General features: G+C 42.8%; 2 long non-coding RNA genes and 1 pseudogene across 2 annotated transcripts; 1 reads left to right on the top strand and 2 right to left on the bottom strand.

Moving 5' to 3' along the window:
- The first annotated feature begins 17,038 nt into the window (after window positions 1-17,038).
- Window positions 17,039-17,868, top strand: LOC130203412 (high choriolytic enzyme 1-like; annotated as a pseudogene).
- Window positions 17,869-19,573: 1,705 nt separating this feature from the next.
- On the bottom strand, window positions 19,574-20,809 carry LOC130203413 (uncharacterized). The gene is made up of 3 exons (XR_008833499.1): window positions 20,751-20,809; window positions 20,087-20,165; window positions 19,574-19,768 (listed from the first exon to the last, which is right to left on the bottom strand). It is a non-coding gene; the product is annotated as an uncharacterized LOC130203413 (long non-coding RNA).
- Window positions 20,810-21,039: 230 nt separating this feature from the next.
- On the bottom strand, window positions 21,040-22,042 carry LOC130204146 (uncharacterized). The gene is made up of 3 exons (XR_008833560.1): window positions 22,009-22,042; window positions 21,369-21,393; window positions 21,040-21,128 (listed from the first exon to the last, which is right to left on the bottom strand). It is a non-coding gene; the product is annotated as an uncharacterized LOC130204146 (long non-coding RNA).
- Window positions 22,043-26,016: the final 3,974 nt, after the last annotated feature.

Below are 26,016 nucleotides of genomic sequence, written 5' to 3'. Positions count from 1 at the left end.
TTATGATACCAAATAAAGTTGCAAATAATGATAAAACGCATGAACCTGATGGCAGTGATCCTACCAAGTAAACCTGCCTCACCTGCTCACCTGGCCAGTGGCAGACTGAAGGGACAGAACAGCAACAAGCGCTCAGGATCAGAGGCTCACAGTAGTTATGAGACAGAGATATATATATATGTATATATATATATATATATACCCTAGAGTAGGGGTGCGCAATACTCTGCCGCGATCTACCAGTCAATCGCGGCAGAGTATTGGTAGATCGCGTGACATAAAAAAGAATTGGCCCGCCCCCCTGAAATCTCCGCCCGCCCCCCTGTAATTTTCTCTATAGCGCCAAATTACAGCAGAAGTAAGGTCCTTTTCTTAAAGACGTCTTTGTTCTTTTATTAAACTAAACATCTGTTATTGATCGTATCTACACAACAGCATGTCATTTCTGTCTCTACGTGTCGCGTTAACACTTCTCGGCTCTCCGTCTCGCGCGCCGCAGAGCTTCGATGCCGGCGTGTCTGCGCGCATCGGGACGGAGCAAAAAAAAGTGTGAGCACCCCTGCCCTAGAGGTTCAATAACTTCTCAACGATGGGTTTCTTTTTTCTTTATTTCCCTTTTGGATACGCCTCATTCTTGAAGTCATGGGAAGCTATAAGCACAGTTAACTACGTTATGCAGATAGGAGCAATAACTCTCTGGCCTCCGTGCTTTATGTAACTGAGCGCCATGACACCGCTTATGAGCAAACAAATGGTACCAAATTTTCTCTGTGAATACGAATTGTAAATATTCTACAGAATATATCAAACATACTTTTTAAAGGCCAATTATTGCACAATATGATACCTGGTAGTATTTGTGTCTCCCATAGGTCAATGTTGAGTTGGTTGATTATATATTTTTATTTCATATATATTTGTATTATTATTTACATATATATGTGTTTATATGTGTGTGTGTGTATATATATATACGCACATATATATATATATACATGCATGTGTATATATCCTTCCACCATCGAAGGCGGAGCCGAGTGCTGGTTTGCAGATGGCGTCTTGTCTCCTCTGCTCGTATTAGCATCTTGTGTAATGTGCCGCTTTCATGGCCTCCGACCACCTTATTATTAATCAGCAGCTTGCGCAGTATATCAGGAGAGGCGCCGCCATATGTTGTCCCTGTGCCCCGAACGAGGGCAGTGTGCAGAATGTGTGAGTGCGTCTCAACGCTGACCTCTTAAATTGCCCCCGTCCTTCTCCGCCTACGTGACCATGAAACACCAGGACGTTCAAGCTGTAGCAATTCCCACCCTGTACGGAGCAGTCATGTGAAAGAGCCTCGGTCTGGCCTTGCAGTCCTGCACTTAAGCGTTCATGTTCCTTCACACTGAAGAGAGGAAGGTAAGTGTTGTGTGTGTGTGTGTGTGTGGGGGGGGTACTTCTGGCACATTGTTTCTCAGTGAAACAAAAAGCAAAGGGCCGCCACACGTACTGTACAGTTTTTGCTCGTAACATCCATACAGGCTTTCCAGAATACACTTCCGTCTTCACAGCAAGCTAGTGGTTTGGGAATCAAAACGTAGTTAGGTTTGAGCAACAAGCCTTGTGTGTTTTTGTAGTCTCTATACACCCTCGTTTATACCCTCACACCTTCGATTATACCCTTACACCCTCGATTATACCCTCTATTATATCCTTACATCCTCATATATACCCTCTCACCCTCGATTTTAGCCTTACACCCTTGATTATACCCTCACACCCTCGGTTATACCCTTACACCCTTATACCCTCACACCCTCGTTTATACCCTCACACCCTCGATTATACCCTTATACCCTCGATTATACCCTCGCACCCTTGATTATACCCTCACACCCTCGATTATACCCTTATACCCTCGTTTATACCCTCACACCCTTGATTATACCCTCACACCCTCGATTATACCCTCACACCCTCATTAATACTCTTACACTTTGGGTTCTCCCCTCACACCCTCATGTTTACACTAACAGTGCATAATGTTTTGTAGGTATAGTTATGACAACAGCGCTGTACAATACTACTTATGGAAATATGGAACATCTGAGTTCCCCACTGAAGTCACATTGCGACAAATCTCCATGACAACCATTCAAGCAAGCCTTGTGATGTGGTTGAAAGCTCATTAAAAAGTTTTGTAAGTGAACCTTGAGTACATTTTAAAAACAAGGTTGATTTAATTTCATAAGCAATATAAATGGTCACCAATAAGTGTAATCATAGATCTAGCAAGGTCGTGTTTTTCTTCTTTTGTGACCATGAATCATTATTATGTTCTCAGTTCATGCAGTATGAGATTGAAGGGAGACATCAGACACTTCACAAACATCAGGACATTCAAATTAAAGGAACTAAAATGTACCTTTGAGTGTTTTTGTTTTTCTCCTCATCAAATGGAAGCTTCTTTGAAGAAACATAATAAGAAGTGGTTGTATGTAGGAAGTTAACATTGGTTTCTGTTTAGCCTCTCTTTTCCAGAGAGCTGGTGCTTATGATTTCACATTTCAACCATGTGTGAATGGTAATACTTAATTTAACTGAATCTAGAAAATACTTAATAAATTCCACCTATTTGTTTCTAGGTGTTGGTTTTATTCTCTCCAGAGGAACGTATGAGAAGTTCGAGAAAGGACCTGAAATCATGTCACTTCAGTCAGCGTCGGCTGGGGCCTGAAGACTTCAGGTTCAGAGAACCTTTGAGAGCCAATCAGCTCCAAAATTACTCAGGAACTATTGAACCATCGCAGAAGTATTGTGTGGAACGAGATGACGCCTTTAAAGTAGCACCAGTTCAACCTCAAACATGATGTAAATATGACAAATGTTGTATTCATTTGAGGACGTTCTCAGCCTCCTTACTGCTACACACAGATGTTTTACTTCTGCCACTATTATTCGTCTCATCAGTTGAAGCTCAGATTGGCTAATTAGGTATGTGCCTCATCATCATCATCGCACCGTAGCTAAAACTGTTTGCATTGCACTTAATCACATCTTGTTGTTATTGACATTACAAACTTGATATGTCATGCAGTACAGTGAACTTTGTGATCCATCAAAACTTCTACCGTTGACCTCTTTCCTGTAGAGGGCATACTCAAGCTCTTCATTAACCTTCACTCTAACCAGTAAGTCCCCTACATTAGCACCTCACTACTTGACTTTGAATAAGATCTCAATTCAAACACTATTCACATAATGTTCTCATTTCAATAAGCCAATGCAGACTTGTGCAAAGACTAAAACAAAGAATAAAAGACTAAGAGACCAACCGAGTAACAGACTGTCGAATGGACAACGTGTACTAATTTCTAAATGAAAAGATTCGACATCGTTGTCAAATTAAATCTCACGGTTCCCAAAAAGAGCTCTCAACTAAATACTTTTTGCAGAGCTAAAGACGGGAAATAAGGGAGAAAATGAACAATACGATTGGATAGACGAGTGACTTTTCCATATTGTTGTTGTTTCTCATTCATGTCAAGCCCTTGAACCACAGTGCCACGGTACACCTGTGAATGATCATATTATCTTTTGGAGTCGGTGGAGCTCTGACATGTCATATCTGCTCAGTGTCAGGGTGCCACGCCGTGCCGAGATGCACCCTCAGAACTCACAGCGGGAACTTCCTGCACAGGAAATGTCAAGGGTAAGCACTGGAAATGTCTTCTGAAGAGCTTTAGGGCCCAAGGAACGGGGGGGGGGGGCTAGAATACAGAAACTGTATTTAAATTCGAGGTAATTAGTGTTTACCACCTCTAATTTGAAGTTTTCTAAAGGATAGGCTCCAATTAAGATCAGATGTACCTTAACACCTTAACACTTGTTTCCTTGCATTCCGAAGGCTGACTTTTCTAAAAGGAACCACCATAATGAGGAGGACGTTGGTGTTTTTATTAGATATGTGACACCCCTCCCATTGTCTCGGAGGCGGTCTCTCTGTCGGGGTTGATAAGCTGGCCCTTTAAAAGCTACCCTATGTATTCACCCTGCATCCACATTGATCTCACATCTATGCACTGATTTCATCGTTGTTCCACAAGCTCTAATCTTGGTTGTAAATAATTACATTGAAGGTTTATTGTTTTGTTTTAATTGCATGTTTTGTATTTAACTTATTGATTTTGATGATACCTTTTGATATTGTATTGTTTTAATACTTTAGATAGGTTTTAAGGGGCCTGGTAGTCCCATTCAGTAGTCCATCCATTCTCAAATTGATTGATCATGGGACGGCTGTAACTCAGTGGGGTAAGGGGGTCGTCCTGCAACCCCAAGGTCGTCAGTTCGATCCCAAGGTCGTCAGTTTGATCCCCGCTCTCCCCATTAGTTGCGAGTCGAAGTGTCCATGAGCAAGGCACTCAACCCCCAGTTGCTCCCTGGGAACATCACTGCAGCCCACTGCTCCTTAATAACTATGGATGGGTTAAATGCAGAGAATTCATTTAGTTGCCTGTGTACCTGTACTCTGTGCAATGACAATTGATTGAATCCAATCCCAATCCAATCATTCAGGTCTTCACTCTTTACTTCACACTAGATTTACTGAGCATTTATTTATTGTGTGTGGCACTGATTATTACAATTCATATGTTGACATTTTCCAGAGGAGTTGTTCAGGGTGGGTTGAGTTGTTCAGGGGGGGTTCAGTTGTTCAGGGTGAGTTGAGTCGTTCAGGGTGGGTTGAGTTGTTCAGGGGGGGTTGAGTTGTTCAGGGTGGGTTGAGTTGTTCAGGGGGGGGCTTCAGTTGTTCAGGGTGAGTTGAGTTATTCAGGGTGGGTTGAGTTGTTCAGGGGGGGTTCAGTTGTTCAGGGTGGGTTGAGTTGTTCAAGGTGGGTTGAGTTGTTCAGGGTGGGTTGAGTTGTTCAGGGTGGGTTGAGTTGTTCAAGGTGGGTTGAGTTGTTCAGGGTGGGTTGAGTTGTTCAGGGTGGGGTTCAGTTGTTCAGGGCGGGTTGAGTTGTTCAAGGTGGGTTGAGTTGTTCAGGGTGGGTTGAGTTGTTCAGGGTGGGCTTCAGTTGTTCAGGGTGGGGTTCAGTTGTTCAGGGGGGGGGGTTGAGTTGTTCAGGGTGGGTTGAGTTGTTAAGGGGGGGGGGTTGAGTTGTTCAGGGTGGGTTGAGTTGTTCAAGGTGGGTTGAGTTGTTCAGGGTGGGTTGAGTTGTTCAGGGTGGGTTGAGTTAAAACACACATTTGATATACGACTGCTTATCCATCTACATAAACTATTCTAACAGGTGTGTGTGTGATTGCATTGTTATGTAGCGATGAGCATCAGACGCCAACAAACAATACAATAATGCTTAATTTGATGAGGTTATTTACTGCCAATAATTCAATATTCATTGAAGCCTCGGTCTGGGTTTGAAATGAAAATTCAAATGAGGGGCGGAGACTGTATTGTTCATACAGCTCCAGAGAATATTGTCTTTCCGCTGTCAATACCACGCGCTCTGCACACGCTCTGCGTTATTGCCCTCAGGACGCCAGCCTCTACCAGCCTCTGGTCAATACGTTTTGAATACGGTAACTAAATCTGACTATTGACCTAAATATAATTTTTTTAACATTCACCATGTGTGTGAAGCCCTTTGAATTAATCTCTCTCTCTTCTCTCTCTCTCTCTGCTTCATTAACATTCCACACATGTCTCTGTTGTGCTCTCTGCAGTTTTCACCCCAAAATACCAGGGTGCTGGTTACCTTCTGCCCCCAATGGCGGGGCTATCGCCCAGTCTTTGGATTACCTCCCCTCCCCACCTTCCTACTCGTTGCAAGTCATGTCTAAGATGTATGTGCTTATGTGCAATGGTGTTTTTTGTTTCTCCTGCTCCCACACTGTACCCCTCTAGGGGCATAGTCGGGGGGTGGCTTTTTCTTTTTCTCGCCTCTCTTCCCTCATGTTATGCTGTAATCTTTCATCCACCCTTTCCAAGATGGCGCCGCGGACGGCGCCTCGGTGTCTTGGTATGCGAATCTTGCACCTTCCGCCAAAAAAAGTTCCTCGTTTGTTTGTGAAAACATTCTTGGCAATAAACCTGTTTCTGATTCTGATTCTGATTCTGAAAGGCATCCAGTCTCGGGGGGGGGGTTTAGTTCCTGCACACACCGCCGCCTCATCCTCGTTGTCACCTCGGCGAACAGAGACAACGGGTGGCTCAGGTAGAGGAGCTCCGGTTGTGTTTGTCGTGCAAAGCATTTGAATTGACAGTAAAGCGCTACTGCTGGTAGCTCCTCACACACTGGAGGTCTTTACTAAAATAATTGGTGTGTGTGGGAAGGGTGGTGGTGGGGGTGTCAAGAAGCAAGAGCCCTGCCCAGATTTCGGTATGTGTCTTTTATTCCCCTTTGATTTTAAGAACGGATCTCAGAATAATTGAACAATATGAAATTAATAAATTGTATTTCGCCATTCATAATTTCCACATAACATAAGTTGATAGTCAAATGAGCAAAATAGTGGCAAAAAGCGGTCTTATTCGATGGCCCATTGTTCTGAAAATATCATGAACTGTGTATATGAAGTGTAATTTATTCACCGTGACATCGCTTAGTGGTTTGAGGACCTGATGAATGGAAGTGACCATATTTGGAATGCAGAGGAGTGACGTAGTGATGCCGTCAATCACAGTAAGCCCCGCCCCTAAAGCATCCTCCACTTTGTGGTCTGTTTGACTCCAAATGACCATAATGCACTAAATGATGACATCATGCTGTATAGAAGACGACTTTAAACTAGAGATATAGATATGAATTCATGTTTACAATGTTTACTGAGGGAATACATCAAGAGAGAAGTAGAGTATATAGAGTGTATAGACTTCTATACAACCAGAGGAGTCGCCTCCTGCTGGTCAGCAGAAAGAATACACATGTTAAGACACTTCCACATTAGCTTCACTTGGCAGAACCGGAGGTTGCCGGCCTTCTTTCAACTGTTTTTCTCAAGAACATCGTTGCATTATGATGTATTAATCCTTTCATTACTATTCCTGATGTAACATTGGCTCATTGTCTGACGGGGCTTAAGTTCAGACATGAGGAGTGACATTGGTGAGTTTCAGAGTAACAACGTCACGGTAGCAACATAAAGTGCTGTGTATATTGTTAGGTTGTAATAGTTTATTATAATTCGGAAGTCTTGTGCTTTAAATTAATACATATAGAAAGATATAATAGGAAATATTAGGGAGAATATTATTATGAATGTATTTTGAAGCATAAGGGAAAGACTGATTTCTCTATGCAAATAACAAATGTAAATGGCAAGAGTAAATGTCGCATGGGGATGAATGTTAGTTAGTATTTCAGAAATGTCGAAGCCGGTTGAAGCCCGTGAGGTTACTCTAATCCATAAAGTGACCTACGAGACTTTTATTGTGAAGGAACTGTTTAGTTAGCTGACTGGAAGTGCCTGTGGGGTATCAGGTTGGACGCACCCGCAATCGCGAGCCTTGATTGTCTGTTTAAACTTGTTGCCATTAAATATTGTTAAACGTAATTCACCGCATCTGGAGCCTGACTTTCATCATCTGCGAAGTGCCCAGTACCAGAACCTTAATATGTATCAGCCTTGTATGTGTGGCAGACGCTCTGACGCTATTGGCTGAGGTCCGGTTTTGCACACGGCCCATTTTGGTTGTCGGCACGAGGCGATGTGTACCGAAGGAGCTCCAAATGTCACGGCGAAAGTGCGACAGACGATGAATTCCATTTAGCTTCAGCATTAATGAACCGATGGCGTCCCCAGGATGAAGCTCTCAGTCCTGTTCTCATCTATTCAGTCGAGTTTACCGACCCGGCTACGCTGTGGCAGGATGAGGTGGCAGCACTCGGATTATCTTCTCGTGTAGAATCACTGCTGCTGTGGAACTGGAACACTCTCAGTTTCCTCCCTTGATCTACCCGAGTCACCCAATGAATGAGTATGTGATCTCTCTCTATAAGTGTAACTCTGCCCACAGAGAGACCCCGAGGCTCCTCGCTGTCCTCTGCTCCGCTCAGAGCTTCTCTCTCTCCTGGCCTCCTCTCTTTGTACTCTTCTTTAAATATACAAGCCCCAAACTCAGGCAGGGGCTTTGCTCTTTGTATTTTTTATGTACTGCATGCACACTTCTCACTGAAAACTCGTCCTGAAGCCTCGTTCACACAAAAAAGCGTTGAGAATTTTTCACCAGGTAGATCCCATGCAGTCATTGAGCTGTGTGAGCCTACGGGTGATGTCATGTATAAATATAAATATATGTGATATTGTTATGAAACACAAGGGCGTTAGATATTCAGACGTGTGTGGGATGTCCTCAACAAGTATGAAGCAGAACGAGTGGTTAGTGATAACTGTTTCCACGGAGTAAAGCCACAGAGATAAGCCCCGCCCCCTCTAGGTTGCGATGGAAGTGAACATAAGAGTTCGTGCTCAGCATTCACAGATGAACTCTGATCTTTTCTGCTGCCAACTGATCCCAAAACCCTCTGGTACCATTTTAGGAATGTTAAACTTACTCGCAATTCAAAAACTGGGAGGAGAAAGAAAGCAACTTAGTTTATTTTACTTTTACTTTGGGCGAGGCTTTTGGGTTTCATTTAGAAACGTGCTTTAAAGGCAGAAGTGTCTCCAGTGTGCAAGGTGTCAACCTTTTATACGCTGACACCCTGCACCCCGGAGAGAGCCCGGTTCCACCGGGAACCGGCGTGGCTAGCTTGTGGCTCTCAGAGGTATAACGGCCAGTTCCACCAGTAGCCTACCGATGCCCGGTCTCTAACGGTCCCTCATACCCGGGCCGCTCGGTGTCCCTTTTCACTCTAACCTGGAGTCCAGCCTGTTTCTCTGCACCTGAGCTTCACCCATGACAACCCATGTTACAAATAAGGTGTACACCGGTGTCTATATATCTATAGCATATAGAGGTATAAGGTTTGGATAGTTGTCGGTTTAAAACACTCAGACTTAATAATTTAAGCCCTGCGAGAAGGTTCAACAGCTATGAATCTCTCCCCCAGGCTGAAGACCAACAGGAGTCCGGCCAGGAGCCGGGGGTCTGCCAGTAGTTTTTCTCTCCTTCTACAAAGCCAATGTGGAGTGTCAATATCAATTTGTGTAGCCGCGGGGACGTAGCTCATCTCACCTCAGGGGCTGGACGATGACCTCTCAGTCAGCAGGTGGCGTCTCGATGGAGGAGCTGATTAAGTGATGGCTTGGGAAAGGCTCGACAACGGCTTATTTAGTAAAACTGCAATGCAGTGGATATTTATTTCACACGAGAGTAGGAAAGGTTTAACGGCTAAATAGTTCGCAACACCCGTCAATGAAGTAAAACTCAAGCTGATGAGCAAAGTGTCGTGCCAAAGTGCGGTCATTTGAAAAATCGATATCGAGCTCAAAACGAAGACCCTGATCCTTGTTTTTCTGGACCTGTTATTCCGGTTGTTCACCACTGTTCTCCCCCCAGGACACTCGTGACTGTCCAGGAGAGAAGCTTATGTGCTTATGTGTTTGGGGTCATCGAGAGGACAACGTCGTAAAACACCCGACCAACAGGATCTTGTTTCTCTGGTTATAATGTACAGAACCCTCCCTTACATTGAGACCCAAAACCCTGTTTACGTTGATTTGTTTTATAGCCCTTTGGCCCTGTTAACACACAACTACATATGTGCTTGTTAATGGTCTGTTCATTCAGAGCTCTCCATCTCATGATCTACGCCAGGAGAAGTGTTCATGCTGGCCTTTGTTTTAGGATGAATTCACATTAAATTGCTAGCCTTCCAACAATACCACGTCTCAAACATCTCCTTTAGTTTTACAGGAGGCGTTTATTGTCACAAGCCTCCCACACGGCCACATTGTTACATCGTAGTAATGAAAAGTTTCGTTAAGAAATAATATTGCGACAATATTCTTGTGAAACACAGTTGAAAGAAGGCCGGCAACCTGCGGTTCTGCCAAGAGAAGCCAATGGGGAAGTGTCTTAATATGTGGATTATCTCTCCTGACCAGCAGGGGGTGACTCCTCTGGTTGTATAGAAGTCTATGCTTCATGTGTTGTAGCTGCATTCTCTCTCCTAACCAGCAGGGGCGACTCCTCTGGTTGTATAGAAGTCCATATAATGACTCTACTTCTCTCTTGATGTATTCCCTCAGTAAACATTGCAAACATGAGTTTATGTCTCAATCTCTAGTTTAAAGTCTTCTTCTAGACAGCGTGATGTATTAAACATGTGCATTCTCTCTCCTGACCAGCAGGGGCGACTCCTCCAGTTGCATAGAAGTCTATGAGAAGATGCCTATGGATGTATTCCCTCAGTAAACATTGTAAACCATTAAGTGGAATATGCTTCATGGCTTGCCGTGACTGAGCATCGCTTCATTACAACAACAAAATTACCGAACTCGAGGCTTCAAAACGTCGGTCCCCAAATCCCAACAACTACGTCCACTTATTTTATACAGTACAGTCTATGGTTGAAACCCAATCACACACCTAGTAGGTAAATAAGGTTTATTGATATTGCACTTATCACAGACTAAGGGTTACCAAGTGCAATACAAGAGGTCAATTAAAACAAATTCACAATAAGACCTTTTTCTCTGCATGGTATTTGATTAGCTCCGTCAGTTATGAGGGCGGGTGGTGCTCCTGACTGGTTTGATATAGCACCTGCTGAACATCCTCCCATTGTTGCACTGTCATTGTCTATTCCGTGGATCTTTGTCAACCGATCATGCCAGAACAAAGTCTATGCTCACTAATATCAGATTTAGCTCAGACAGACTTCGTGCCAAAGTGGACCGGCGCGCCACGAGTTTGGATCTCAGATGTGTGGGCAGCACAATCTGGACGATTCATTAAACGTAGGTCTTTATCACCCCGCCCCCCTCCCCAAACATGGGAGTTCCTCCCCCGAGGAGAGCAATGGAGCACAGCTGATACCGGCTGTATCTGAAGCCTGTTGACTTACTGCTGGATGAATACGCAACTTCTCCTGATTTTGCACTTTGCTTTTTTGAAAACGATGTGAACAAAAACACCACATCCATGTTGTTGTGCTGCTTGCTCACAAAAATGTTCACCTGTGCCAGGTGCAGCAAAGTCATTATAAAAATCTATGAAATAGGTCAAAGGTCAAGTCTCAGATCATCACTTAAATGCTCAATGCTTCCGGGCTTTGGTCTCCAATTAGGACTCGCTGAGTGAGGACTACTAGTGCATCATCATAACTTGATCTCTTGTATAGCACAATGGAGATTTCATCCAGTTTGTTTCACGTCACAATTGCCAACACCTCGTGGTCGTCATGCCAACAGCACTTGTCAAGGCCAATGAGACGGTGCGCTGAGCCGTGGGAGCCGGAGCAGACACTAGCTGCAGGGCTTATGATTAATTCACACCGATGGACACTTGAATCCCCTCCCTCTCCTCTCCTTTCACTTCTCAGCCTCCATGACCACTGATGGTTTCATCAGAACATTACCAGACTAAAGCTCCCTCTCAAACAGCCGTCTGAATCGCCACGGTCAGTTAGAAAGGGAAAAAAAGAATTGGCACAACCACCCGGAAGCAGAATTAACTAGATTCATGAACAAAGACCAAAACCCTAAAACATCCCATTTTGTACTAAAGTATTTAAGCAACGTGATTCGTCCACTTCACCTTTGACTCTGTTTTCACATCATCACTTCGTCCAAAAGCCTTTCCTTCTTTTGTTCTCTCTGCTTTCTCTTTTGTTTGAGTATTGGAACCATTGAGGGTCCTGATGAGTAGACACATCCCCCCCACGCCAACTCTCAGTGTAGATTCCCCCGGTTCCCTCGCGTCTTCCCACCTTTGATTGACACCTGGCTATCATCGCTCTCCTTTCCATCCGTCCATCCAAAACCCAGATTCAAACCTTTATCCATTCATCCCTGGAGCCTCATCCCTTTGTCACTCATCCTTCAATCCCCCCCCCCCCCCCCCACATCCTTCCTCCATCATCCAACCCCTTGCTTACTTCCATCGATCCTCATCTCTTTGCACCTCATCCCTTCATTCCTCGACGCTCATCCCTTTTACCGAGGGACATAGGCAGAAGGGCTTTTCCTCCATCTTCCATATTCAACGTATTGTAAACCCATACCTTTATTGACATTGTCTGTTTGTTCAAGATAGGTTTGAAACGGCGAGAAAGTTCTTAATGCCCCACAACACGCGCCGGTTTTCTGATCTGATAATTCCTCCTTCCCTGCTGCTCAATCCTCACATGACCTGGAGATTGATCTGCTGTGCCATCGTGGAGAATGTTCCAGTGGTCGTAATTCAGGATCCAAAAGGGAGTTGGCTTCCCGGAGGAGGCTTGAGAGAGGAAAAGCCAGACTACTACCGAAGCTTGAGCAACGAGTTGCTGGGGCCTAAAACCCAAACCTCACAACAGTTTTATTCTTCCATGGACAGATGTGTATAGCCAACTCTGATATTATTTTTCCCTGATTTACTGCGTTGGCTGTATGACCCGTCGCTACGCCAGAAGAGAAACACTCCCATATATCAAATCAACCATTGCTGCTCTTCTTACTGGACTTTGCATGTGCCCCCATGTTACCATAGGTTTTCTCACAAACCTCCAGCTTCCTCCAACAGTCTAAAGCACAGGTGTCAAACCCAAGGCTGGCGGAATCCGGTCTGCCACGTTATTTCATGTGGCCCGTGATGGCTTGAAAGACATGTGATAACCTTTTCTTAAAAGGGAATTTTTTCACTTGCTCACCAAAAGAGAAACGAACTCTCGCATTGCTGTTTAACATTGCTTTACTTGCTTGAGTTTACTATTTGTCATCATATTTTGGTTTTTAGTTAACTATAAAAGGGAATATTAATAACTACTTTTTTCATGTTGGCGTGCTGTGATATTTAAGTTCAAACTGCACCATTTTTTCATGAAATAAATTTGAGAGAAAATGTTCCTTGCGTCTTGTCATTCAGTGGTGATGGTGGGTCCCGCAGCCAGACCAGTGGAGAACCACTTCCCCAGACCAGTGGAGAATCACCGCCCCAGACCAGTGGAGAACCTTCTCCGGCGGACCCGTTCTGTTCCCTAGTTTTTCACCGTGGGTCCTTGTTCCAGAGATGCCTTGGTCTTTAGAGCAGAACACATATATACATACGGATTGAATGTTTATGTAACTCTGTTCATCTGGTCACATGACATCTATTGTTCTGTCCATCCTGGAGAGGGATCCTTCTCTGTTGCTCTTAAGGTTTCTTCTCTTTTTTTCCCTGAAAAGGTTTTTTCTATTTCTTGGGAGTTTTTCCTGATCCAATGTGAGGTCAAAGTTCAGGGATGTCTATGTGTACAAATTGTAAAGCCCTCTGAGGGGAGTTTGTAATTTGTAAAATTGGGCTACACAAAATAAACTGAATTGAATTGAAAATGGACGCTATTGGTTTTTCTTGGACGAGCATTTATTAATTTTTTTGCTTCGAATTGAAACGGCCATAACGGAAATCTAAGAAGCCACTCACGCAGTCTGTGTCAAATGACTGCCGGGGCACACAAACAGCTAAGATTTGAAGATTGAATGGAAGTCGTGCAGCAATAGGAGGTCCCACTCGTATGTCTGCTTTGTGCCACAGCGAGTGGGACTACAGTACATGTTCCTTTCTATTCACAATCACTGAGAATGTTGGTACAGCTGAGTGGAAGGATTGCTAAAGACACACCCTGCTCATGGTAGGGGACTGGGAAAACCTTGTGTTTTTTCATACTCACAGCTAGATGTCCGCCTCCACTATTCATTATACTGCCTCAGGAGAACCCACCCCAGCCCCTCCTCCAGGCTCCTTCTTTCTCCACAGTCCTTTACAATGACACAGAAGACGAAAATAAGGAAACATCTGTTAATTGAAAGCACTTGGTTACATCAAGGTGGAGAAGAAGAATTTGTTCGCTCAATAAACTGGATTTCCGAAACCTTTAGTGTGATACACTAAATTGAATACCTACCGAATAGATTTGTCATGCCATCCCAGCTTTAAAAAGTATCTTTTTAGTTGTTACAGTTGCCCGTCACACTGAGGTATGTTTGCCCCGCATGGGTTTGACCTTGGGCTGACAGAGCTTCTCTTAACAGCACTTCATTGCCAGCAGCTGGTAGGGATGGATGTCTCAGATGTCTGTGCTGACTGATGGGCAGCTCTTAGCCAAACCTCACGAGGCTCCTCAGTGCTACTCGTGGCCTGAGAGACACAGACGGGGGGTGGGGGGGTTTCTGAGGTTTGCCGATCGGCCAGTCTGCCATCGACACCCTGCAGCCCCTCCCTCTGCTCCGGCCTCAACTAGAGAGCATTTAGTGAGCTCAACTCTCTACTGGAGCAATATGGTACTACAAGCTCCTTAAAATATGATGGCGCATCACCAATCAAGGCGTTGTAGGTTAAGAGAAGAATTTTAAAAGTGAGTCTTGATTTTACGGGGAGCCAGCAGCTAATACAGGAGTAATGTGATCTCTTTTCTTAGTTTTAGTGAGAACACGAGCTGCAGCATTCTGGATCAACTGGAGGGACCTAAGAGATTTATTAGAGCAGCCTGCTAATAAGGTGTTGCAGTAATCTAGTCTAGAAGAAACAAACGCCTGAACCAGATTTTCAGCATCCATAACAGCCATTTGTGATGAAACACACATTTTTGGATGCAAGCTTTCTCTTTTTTTCCCCACTTTTTGTGATTTTAGGAGCCAATTGAATGCAGCGATGGAAAGTAACTAAGTACATTTTCCCAAGTGCTCTACTAAAATTGGCTATACTCAATGTTTTTATCATTACAATGTGAAGACAATCTCAGAGGTGTTTCCCTCAAGAGTTGGTGGGGACCAAAACCAGAGCTAAATGGTGCTAACAGCAATAACAGTGTATGCCTGTGTCAGCAAAATAGGGACAAGCTCTGATAGCACAAAGTTGTTTGCTGCTCCATTCATGCTATGGATGAATTGCACGTTGAAATGTCAAATGGAATCGACTGAAATGGAATTTCTTTGAAATTTCCTTCAGATCTTGTCCAAAAAGTGAATTGTAATAATGTTGGGGATGTTTGTATTTGTATCAAGCCCCATCATCAGGTTTATATCAAAAGGAAATATTTCAGTTTATAACCAAATACCTGCAAAATTATGAGTTCCACATCGACCATCCATAACAGAACATATGAAAGAAGAAAACTCCTTAAAAAGGGCCATTCAGTAGAATCAGTATGATTACCTATGATAGTTCAGCCCGGTATCATTCCCAGGGCGTCAGCGAGAAGGCTTTAATTATTCTAAATGCTTGCCATTAATTATGTGTGAAATCAGACAAAATCATGCAGGGTCAACAGATTCCAGTGGGGGCCTCACGACCGGCAGTCAGAGCTCCGACGTGAGCTGGAAAGCAGATTCACCTCGCAGCCCAAACAACTAAATAATGTGTGGACTGTTGAGAGGAGGACCAGGATTGAAAACATTTGTTGGTAGAAGTACATTTTTCAGCAGGTATAGTTTTCCTCAAGTTTTTCGTGGCGATGTCGGTGAATCTTTAGTTTGGCGAAAACTGACATCGCCACTGAAAACTCCTGTAAAATGTTATAATAATATGATCCAATATTCTGCTTCATCGATTCAATTCAGTTTATTTTGTACAGCCCACAATCACAAATTACAAATTTGCCTCAGTGAGCTTTACAACCTGTACACATACGACATCCCTGACCTTTGACCTCACATCGGATCAGGAAAAACAACCCCCAAAACCTTTCTGGGAAAAAAAGGAAAGAACCCTTCAGGAGAGCAACAAAGGAGGATCCCTCTCCAGGATGGACAGAAGCAATAGATGTCATGTGTACAGATAAACAGAGTTACCTAAGATGTTCCCCGGCAGTCTAGGCCTATAGCAGCATATCTATATATAGTATTACAAGCTCCTTAAGATATGATGGTGCATCACCAATCAAGGCTTTGTAGGTGAGGAGAAGAATTTTAAAAGTGATTCTTGTTTTTACAAGGAGCCAGTGCAGAGCAGCTAATACAGGAGTAATGTGATCTCTTTTCTTGGTTTTAGTGTGTACACGAGCTGCAGCATTCTGGATCAACTGGAGGGACCTAAGAGACTTATTAGAGCAGCCTGATAATAAGGAGTTGCAGTAATCCAGTCTAGAAGTAACAAACGCGTGAACCAGCTTTTCAGCATCTTTTTGAGACCAGATGTGTCTGATTTTTTTAAATATTACAAAGGTGTCTGACTAATATTGCAAATATAAACAAGATACAGAGTTTTTAACTAAATACATTCTCAAGGTTTTGTAAAGGATAAATATACCTACAATCAGATTAAATGATGCAGTTGCTTGTTGTTGAGTCAAAAATCCAGCTTTTACTTTAGTGGTCTTACCATCAGTCAATAGTATTAAAATATGATCTTGACAACTGAAGGCTGATATTTACTCAAGAGCAACATATTTGGCAAGTCATGGCAATACTTATTAACTGCAAGTGGGGTGTGTCAAAACTGTTTCTGAGAGAATAAGACATCACAAATTATATTTTTTTGTCATTTAACCGTCTCACCATAACACCATTAAGCTACAGTTGAACAGTTTGCAGACACTACAAACAATTTGGACATACGTCCATGAATTGTTCATTCTTGTTTAACTCACTTTGAGAAATAAAAAAAAGCGAATGGTCTCACAAAGTAAATTGTGAAGTCATCCTGTTTAAAGGTAATTCAAGATGTCTCGTTAAACAAGACCCACCCAGTAACCCCTCTGTGTTCATCCATCTTATCTCCAGAGATGACAGACCATGTTTGAACAGTAGGTGTTTCTGTGGAGTCCTCCCTGGAGAGGTTTATTTAGGCTGAGCAGTCTGGACCCCTACCCATAATCCTCCTGCAGACACACCTGTATAGGAGCGTATAAAGAGCCTGGAAAGAACTGAGTCAAACATCAAGCTTCAAGGAGTCTCTCCACACCAGCTCCACAGCACCAGACTCACCCTGAAGATGACTCCCTCTGCCGGCCTGCTGCTGCTGCTCGGCCTCTCTCGGGCCTCCCCTCGAGGAAGGGAGCGAAGCAGAGCCCCAAATGGAGGAAGATGACAGCGTCGACATCGGCACCAGGATTCTGACATCCAACAGGGCCTCTAATGAGATGCTGTTGGAAGGAGACCTGTTAGCTCCCAAGACCAGAAACGCCATGAAGTGCTGGTCAGAGCAGTGCCTGTGGAAGAAAGGCTCCAACGGCCTGGTCACGATTCCCTTCACCATCAGCAATCAGTTCCCCAGGGGCGAGAAGCAGAAGATTGACAACGCCATGAAGTCCTTCTCCCAAAGCACCTGCATCCGCTTTGTCCCCCGTCAGAACCAGAACGACTACATCAGCATCGAGAACAAAGGCGGATGCTACTCAGCTCTCGGCAGAACGGGAGGAAGGCAGGAGCTCTCTCTCAGCAGGCAGGGCTGCCTCTACCACGGCATCATCCAGCACGAGATCATCCACGCTCTGGCCTTCCACCACGAGCAGACCAGGAGCGACCGCGACTCCTACGTCCGGATCAACTGGGACAACATCGACCGAAAGATGGCCTACAACTTCGACAAGCGGGACACCAACAACCAGAACACTCCCTACGACTACACCTCCATCATGCACTATGGAAGAACAGCCTTCTCCATCAAGCGAGGGCGGGACTCCATCACTCCCATCCCCAACGCCAACGCCCAGATTGGCCAGAGGCAGGGCATGTCCAGCTGGGACATCAAGAGGATCAACATGCTTTATAAGTGCTAACAACAAAGCTTCCAATCCCTTCTGATCCAAAGTTATCATTCAGCAAAACAAGATAAAAGTGTTTTAGTTACATCTGTACTATAACAACAACAACCTAACAGTATTATGTCCCTTGTGTCTATAATAGTTGTAATAAAGTGAACACAAACTAAGTAAAAATAAAATTGATTAGCAGCAATTGTGTGTCTACATTCCTCTTTTGTTTCCTCCTTATCATCTGACATGCGTCCATCTGCCTTTCCCTCCAAACCTTTCGATTGATTATGACGTTATGATGTCCCACTCAGGCCCCCCTATATTATGCTTCCCCTGCCAGATGGCTGCCTGTTCCTCAATGGACTATGTACAATAAAAGGCCCTGATTGAAATGGTTATCCCTGCATGTTATGGGGCAGGCGCCTGCCTCCTGCTCTTCTATTGGTCGGAACAATCCTATCTTGGCTCACTCATTGGCTCACTTGATGCTCTGCTTCCCATACACCTTAATGCTTAATGTGAAGACAATTCTAATTAAGTGGCATTAACTTCAACATGTTCAAACAAACACCATCATTGGCTTTTCACATGAGTTGCAGGTCTGAAGTCAGTTTTTCTAGTTAATGTTGTTATAGCTAACAGTTGTTATAGCTAACATTGGTATAGCTAACAGTTATTATCGCAAACAGTTGTTATAGCGAACAGTTGTTAGAGCTAACGTTAGAAAATTCACATGTGTTTACACATCCAGTCGACACTTAGCAACGTAAACATTCATTTGGTGTCATGCTGCTGTCCACCTAACCTATTGAAGTCCACACTGTAAAATGTAATAAGTTAACTTTACTTGAAAAAGGTGAGGAAACCGATTGCCTCAAATTTTCTAAGTAAAGTAGCTCAATAATTTTAAGTTCTTAAAACTAAAAATAAATGAGTTTCGACAACTGATGTAATTGGAGTAAACATAAGTTAAGTCAACTCATAATATGTCAGTTCAGACAACTTAAAAGATACGAGTGAAGGTAACTTAAAAATCTTTAAGTATGTAATAAGTTGACTTTACTTGAAAAAGGTGAGGAAACCGATTGCCTCAACATTTCTAAGTAAAGTAGCTCAATAATTTTAAGTTCTTGAAGCTAAAAAAAACTAAGTTTAGGCAACTCATGCGATTGCAGTAAACATTAGTATAGTTAACTTAAAAATTATTAGTTACTAGGTTAACTTAAAAAAGACAACTTAAAAGATCCAACTTATATTACGTAAACAGTACTAATAAGAACTAGTTAACTTTACTAGTCAATGAGATCCCATTACTTAGAAATAGTGAGGAAACCGATTGCCTTAAAATGATCAAGTAAGCTGAACTAAAAACTGTAAGTTGTTGAAACAAAAGAAGGAGAACAGTTACAATGGAAGACAACGTTTATTTAGAAGAAAAACACGTTTTAAAACTCAAACAACGTGCTTAAAACACTGAACATGTTGCCTGATTAGGTTTTGTAACGCAGAAATATGATGAACACAGCGTTTTCGGCATTTGCTAAATTTCACGACAGAAAAACAACAAAAACAGACATTTTCTAAAAAAGAGTTCTATTGGAGATAGAAGGGTGAAGTTCTCGGGCCTGACTGCACATCGTGAACACATTCCCTTATGGCATCAGTAGATTTTTGAGTGATTGCATTTTAGGGTTTTTGGTCCAAGTGAGAAGCACTCTATGAATAAATTCAGAAGGTGTTCCTCACTCGTTGAGGGTTCTCCAAATTCAGGGGTAAATAAGTCCGAAGAGTAGCCACACGGCACGGGGAAGATTATCACGGTCACCCATCACGACTGTTCCTCCCAAAACGATGGCAGTAGTTGTAGACTCCAGGTCCAGCGAGTGAGGAGGCCACAATGTCTTCAGCACCGTCAGGGTCCCAATGGAGGTCTGGGACACGTCCAGAAGGTCATCAGAGTCCTAATAACAAGAGCAGCATAAAAAACACAATTACATGTCAAATTTCACATTGCATTTCTATGGTAGAACACACAATGGTTACTTGGATTCTGATATTATTAGATAATCAAGTGAAAGATGCTCAGGAGTGAGTGCGATGATTAATTCATTGATCATGTGATTCACTGAATGATTGCAAAAGCTAATAATAAAGAATATGAATTATCATATTTACAAATAGGGATGATATTTGAATGGAACAACAATAATAGAGCAAATGTAAACAACAGAATGTAGAAGGGCCTGAGAACAGGTTGATACAGTTGCATCACAACACACCCCGATCAGGACCCTTTGGTGGCATCTGCTGTGTTTCCATAGGGTCAAGTCGAAGCTTCACGCCATCCTAAACTCACACCTTCAATAAAGAAAGACCAACGTATAATACGTGGGCAACCAACTATATTCATGGTAAACATCCACATTTCTTTGTCACTGCTGCTTCTGGGAAATGTGCTCCTACCACAGGAGGCTGAACAGGTACCTACCATCTTCAGCCGTCACACCTGCATCATATTGGCTGCTCCTGAACCTCCTGTGGCAGTAGAGCGAGCATATTGCCCAAAAGCAACAAAGAAATAGCGATAATGTTACAAGTGAAAACCCTTTTTGGTAACAGGAGATATTAGTAGAACCCCTCTACCATCATGCAGACATGTGAAGGTGTACAGATACCCATTTAGGTGTGATATGATTTGTAATTTTTTATTTTGAAGGCCTTTGGGTTTTGAATGGGGCGACTAGAGAGCTGCAACTGGGCCTGACTGGAAAGACGGGAGATCCCACTAAAAGGGCCCCAATCAGGGATAAGTGAATCAAAAAGTATAGAAGCACTGATTGGAAGAGAAGTAGCCAATACCAAAAGATTAACAGGCAGAACACATGAGATTTATTGGGCATCCTGTGGTGTGGAATTAAATAATTTTGACTAAAGTCCACTTACAAATTCTTAAAGAAGTCTGCGTTGTCATCTCCAAGGATGACGGGAGAGCCACGGAGGACTGGTGTTCACCTTCCAGTCACATCTGTACTCTAAAAAAATATTTTAAACACACACAATTCACAAGTGTTAAAGGACAATCATTTGACAGCTCTGCATGCAATGCTGTGACACTACTTTATTAACCACATAAAGAAAAATGACTGCTTGAGAAACTTACCCCAGGTGTGACTCATTGCAGATATTCAAGTTTCTCTCCGACACTTCCCCCTTGGGCCTTGAAAATCTCCAGGAAGCGAGGAGTGTATTTGTCGAGATCTTTGAAGAACTCTGATTGCAACTCAGATTTTTGCTTGATAAGCGACAGAACTCAGCCAGAATCTAACGGAAAGAGAAATAAATTAAGATTTAGTCATATTAGACCTACAGTAAACACATTACAACATACAACATCACACTGGGCAGAAAACTAGTGGCTTCTAGATTGAACAGATTTCATCAGCTCCCCTCATCGGCCCTTCATGGTCGTCACAGGAGACACTGTGTGAAGACATGGACTCAATCTGGCAACGCTTCCATGTGTTATGCAGTAGTGTGTAGAAGAAAATAAGCAATACTTACAATTCATTGCCAGGTTTTTCAAAGCCTACAAAAGAAACAACAAAAGCAATTAGTCAAACTGCAAATATCTCCTCGTCAAGATGCATTTAAAAAGCCATCAGTTTAATGGAAGATTTCACAGACAAATATGATTAGAAATGCTTATCCTAGATATAGATAGATAGATAGATTGAAGTCATAAATAGTCTGTAGGGAGGTTGGCAGGGAGCTTAGTTTCAAACTTGCTATTGGTTATAATGGATGTCATTTCCATTAAATATCACAAAATAAGAAATGATGTATAAGTAAAAAAAAAAACATTGTACCACATTCGCTGTGGCCGAGAAGTTCTCCATCATACGGTTGTGGTTGAATTATTCCTCGTTACATTCAACCTAACATTGCATTCACTCTTAACTCAGTGACAGTAGCGTTGTGTGACTCCCGTAGTGCTGCGTTAATGCACACGAGTGAGACAGCCACGACGATGTCCGCCATTACCATTGTGACTCGTTTGTTTTGACGGTCTAGCTATCTTACATTAAACGCTTCGTAAAGTTAACATTCAACTACGAATATACTTATGAACAATATGGCGAAGATACGACGATGTTTACTAAGGACATGAACGGCAAAACGTTATTGAGATGCTGAAACTTACCTTAAAGTAACTTGCACAGTGCACTGCCTTCTCGCTGCCGACAATCCGTCTCGGGCAAAGAACGTCTTCAGTGGTCGACTGCGCATGCGTATTCGAGCCGAGTGCTGCCGAGTGCGCCCGAGTTTCTTCCGAGTCCGCCTCACTCTTTTTTTTAAAAGTAAAGCTTACTTGAGATAATAAGTTTAATAACTTTACTCACCAAAAAGTGTTCTTTACTAAGTTTCTTAAAGTAAGGTCAACAAAGTAAGCAGAAATGAGTAAAGCTCACTAATTTTTTTAACTAAACTTTACTATTACATTTTACAGTGCATGTTTCACTCGTAATAATTCCCTGTAGGTCTGTCTGGCTCTGCTGGTCGCTCAGCCACAGTGGCCTCGATGACCAGCTCACGCAGTATCTGCTGGTTTTGTAGTTCAACAGGCAGAATACAAACAACAAGATTTAATTTAGAAAGGAAATAAATCTTGCAGACAGCGTGGTGTTCTCTTAGCCACATGCTGCTCAATGTCAATAAAAACTAAGGAGCTGATTGATGATTCGGGGGGAAAAGGAGGCGAAGACTAACGCCCCTGTTTACATCAATGGAGCTAAGGGGGAGCAACTTAACAGCTTTAAGTGAATGCAAATCAGAATCACAAACAACCTGGCAGCCATCACACACCTCCACCCTGGTGAGGAGAGCTTATAAAACTGAAGGAGGTAAAATGCCTGGGCCAAATTCTTGTTAAATTTGACAAAAGGTGCAATCGAAAGCATCCTGGCTGGAAACGATACTGCTCTACAGCGTGTGATTTAATACCGCCCAGAACATCATCTACCGAACACCAGTGATATTAATAACAAGAGGTGTCTCCGAAGATCTGGAAGGATATTAAAAGACAATACCAACCCAGCCACAGCCGATTCACCCTGCTGCCATCTGGAAAGAGATTCAGAAGTATCAGCTGCCGTCCCACTGGACTTCAGGGAAGTTTCATTCTTCAGGCTGTAAGACTCTTTAATTCATCCTCCTTCATCTATCTATGAAATACTGTTTTTTAAGGGTGTTTTTTTTATGGAGCAAATTGGGAATACAAACCGCATGTTGTTGCACAACCCAGTTGTACAATGAATAACCTTGTAATCAAGTGAAACATTCCATATAACCAGTGGTGGGTTTAACTTCTAATCTACCAGGAACTGCTGGAAAGTGGGTCTATTTATGATGATAGTTTGAAGACAGTTGCGCGGGGTTCTGGCTGCCATCCCGCCACCACAGCTGATCGCAGCCACTCGTGTCTCAGCCCTGTCCCAGAATCGTCTAAGAAGTGGCGTTCCGCTCTGCCCCACAAAGACTCCATGCCGAGTCTATTTTTGATGGACTCGCAGGTCATTGCAGAGTGTCTACGTCGTCGGTTTGACTGGATGGCCTGAAAGCCCCTTCCCCAACATTGACAACACTAAAAGACAGGTAGCTTCAAACCATGAAAGTCTAGGCCTGTTTCTCACTCTCAGTGAAAAGGTTAGAATGCCCTGTGACAGCAGTCCCTACATATTCTTAAAGTATTTGTTAACAACCTGTTTGATCCTCTCACTACTCGCTGCTCGCATCCACCGGGTTTCATGACAATCAGGCCAGAAGTATTTTTTTGCCATAATCCTGCTGACAATCACCAAACACACAAACCAAAACCATAACCTCTTGGTGGAGTACAATAGAATCAATTGATGTCCCTGTTCTCATGAGAAGAAAGAGTTTATCGTCTGACATTTTCTACTGGTCCCCAGAGGCGATCAGTGTCCAGCATCTGTCGGCAGAAAGATAACACTGAGTGGCTGTCTTGATTTGGTTGAAGCCTGATGCATCGACTCATATCTTCTACTTGTCTATGAATCATACATTAATGGATGAGACGGCCCTTATCTCCATGCATGTCTGCTCTCACCCACTTCAACAGGGAAAATATGAATGTGACTATGTAATGTAATGATCTGCCTGTATCACACGCATATACCTCCAGACCTCACCAAACTCCAAACTCCTTATTTTCTTTTTCCCGCGAAATTTCTCTTACGTTGTCAGATTAATAAAGTCATGTGCAGGCATGGGGTCATGACTAGTAGGCCTGAGTTTTAATACTCAATACCTTTTTCCTATTGATCAAAATAACCGTGTACAAAGTGAATCTGAAACTTATTTCTTTATTTTTTACTTAAAGCAATTACTAATTGTGTGGATTTTCTCGTAACCATTTACTGCAAGCCTTTTTCAATTCAATATAACATGTGATTATTCCACTTCAGTGGCAGTTATAACCCATACAGCCAGAAGATAACACACACGTTTTCAAACTCTTGTGAGATGATTGAAGTTAGGCATTGACCTCAAATGGCTCAATTTGGGCAATGAACTCAAATATTTAGGGTTAGGCAATTACTTCAAATATTTAAGGTCAGGCAATGACCTCAAATATTTAGGGTTAGGCAATTACTTCAAATATTTAAGGTCAGGCAATGACCTCAAATGGTTCAGGTTGGGCAATGACCTCAAATATTAAGGGTTAGGCATTGACCTAAAATGGTTCAGGCTAGGCAATTACCTTTAATGGTTTAGGTTGGGCAATGACCTCACATGTTTAGGGTAAGGCATTAACCTCAATTGTTTAGGCTTAGGCAATTACCTCAAATATTTAGGGTTAGGCATAGACTCAGAATCAGAATAGTATTTGTCAGAATAGAACTCAAATGGTTCAGGCTAGACTTTAATTCAGCATACCTTTAATAGTTTAAGTTTGGCAATGACCTCAAATGGTTCAGGTTGGGCAATAAACTCACGTGTTTATGTTTTGGCATTGACCTCAAATGGTTCAGCTTTGGTATTGACCTACTCATTCTGCTGACCTTTTAACTGGATGTTGTTGAGTCCATGGACGTCAACAGTGAAGCGAGTTCAATATTCCTTTGGACAGATACTAAACCTCAAAATTGTCCTGAACTAAAATTAACAACCAATAATTAAACCGCGCCGCTCTCACTTTCAAGGGTGACTACGTTAACAATAATTGGATTTGAGGGTGCAAAAATGTGACTTGTGATCGGCTCCTAAAATAACTAGTGTCTAGTGTGTATGTGTGTGTGTGTGTGCATGTAGCCTTGCCATTCAGGATATCTCTTTTATAAGTGAGAAAGAAAGGATGAATTGGCCTTAACAGACGTCGATTACCCTCTGTAACCTGCCAGCTGAACGGCAGAGCAAAAAAAGACACACTAACAGACCCTGACGACATGTGATGTCAGCATATTAACTAACGAGAATTGCCATTTTCTTTTTGACATGGTCAAAAGTCCAAGTCTTCATTTCTATGGTTGCAAAGATTGATTAATTGCCCCAAGGATCATCAATCTGACTTTGGATGGACTTCTGCCATGTGTATGAATATTTTCATTTGAAGTTTTACTTCCCGGCGGTGTGGGGCCTCGATCACACTTAGCCGCTCAAAAAACGCTGCTTGGCGAAGCAAATAAATGTAAAATGGGGGAAAGAGGATCCATACAGGCAGCTCTTGCCGCTCTACTGAAAAATTCTATTGTTAATCGTTTAATATAAGCAGCTTATATTGACAGCAGATCACTTTTAAAGGTAAAAACTGATTCTGACAGAAAGGAAGGGTATAAAGCACTGGAATTGGGTTTAAGGAAGCTAGAGACAATTTGTATGCTGTAAAGTATGAATTTCTTGCATTAAAGTGTTGGCCAAGATGCCTATGGAAGCCGATATCTGTGGCTTATGATAAACTATTGGCAAGCTTACATGAAACACACTTCCATCTACTTTCTAGCTGTTGAGGTTCAAGGTCCCTGAGGATGCTTTTCTGTGGGTTCCTTTTAGCGACAACACATTGTTAAAGGAATAGAACGTCTAACACTGAAATGATAAAGTATGCGAAGGATTTGTTCATTCATCACGTCGGAGTTTTAAAAGACGACCACTTTGAAAGAAAGCTCAAGTGTCTGGTTCTGAGGTTCAT

This window comes from Pseudoliparis swirei, chromosome 13, assembly GCF_029220125.1.
Source record: "Pseudoliparis swirei isolate HS2019 ecotype Mariana Trench chromosome 13, NWPU_hadal_v1, whole genome shotgun sequence".
In the NCBI taxonomy this organism is placed as follows: Eukaryota; Metazoa; Chordata; class Actinopteri; order Perciformes; family Liparidae; genus Pseudoliparis; species Pseudoliparis swirei.
This window is presented reverse-complemented; position numbering and strand designations above follow the sequence as displayed.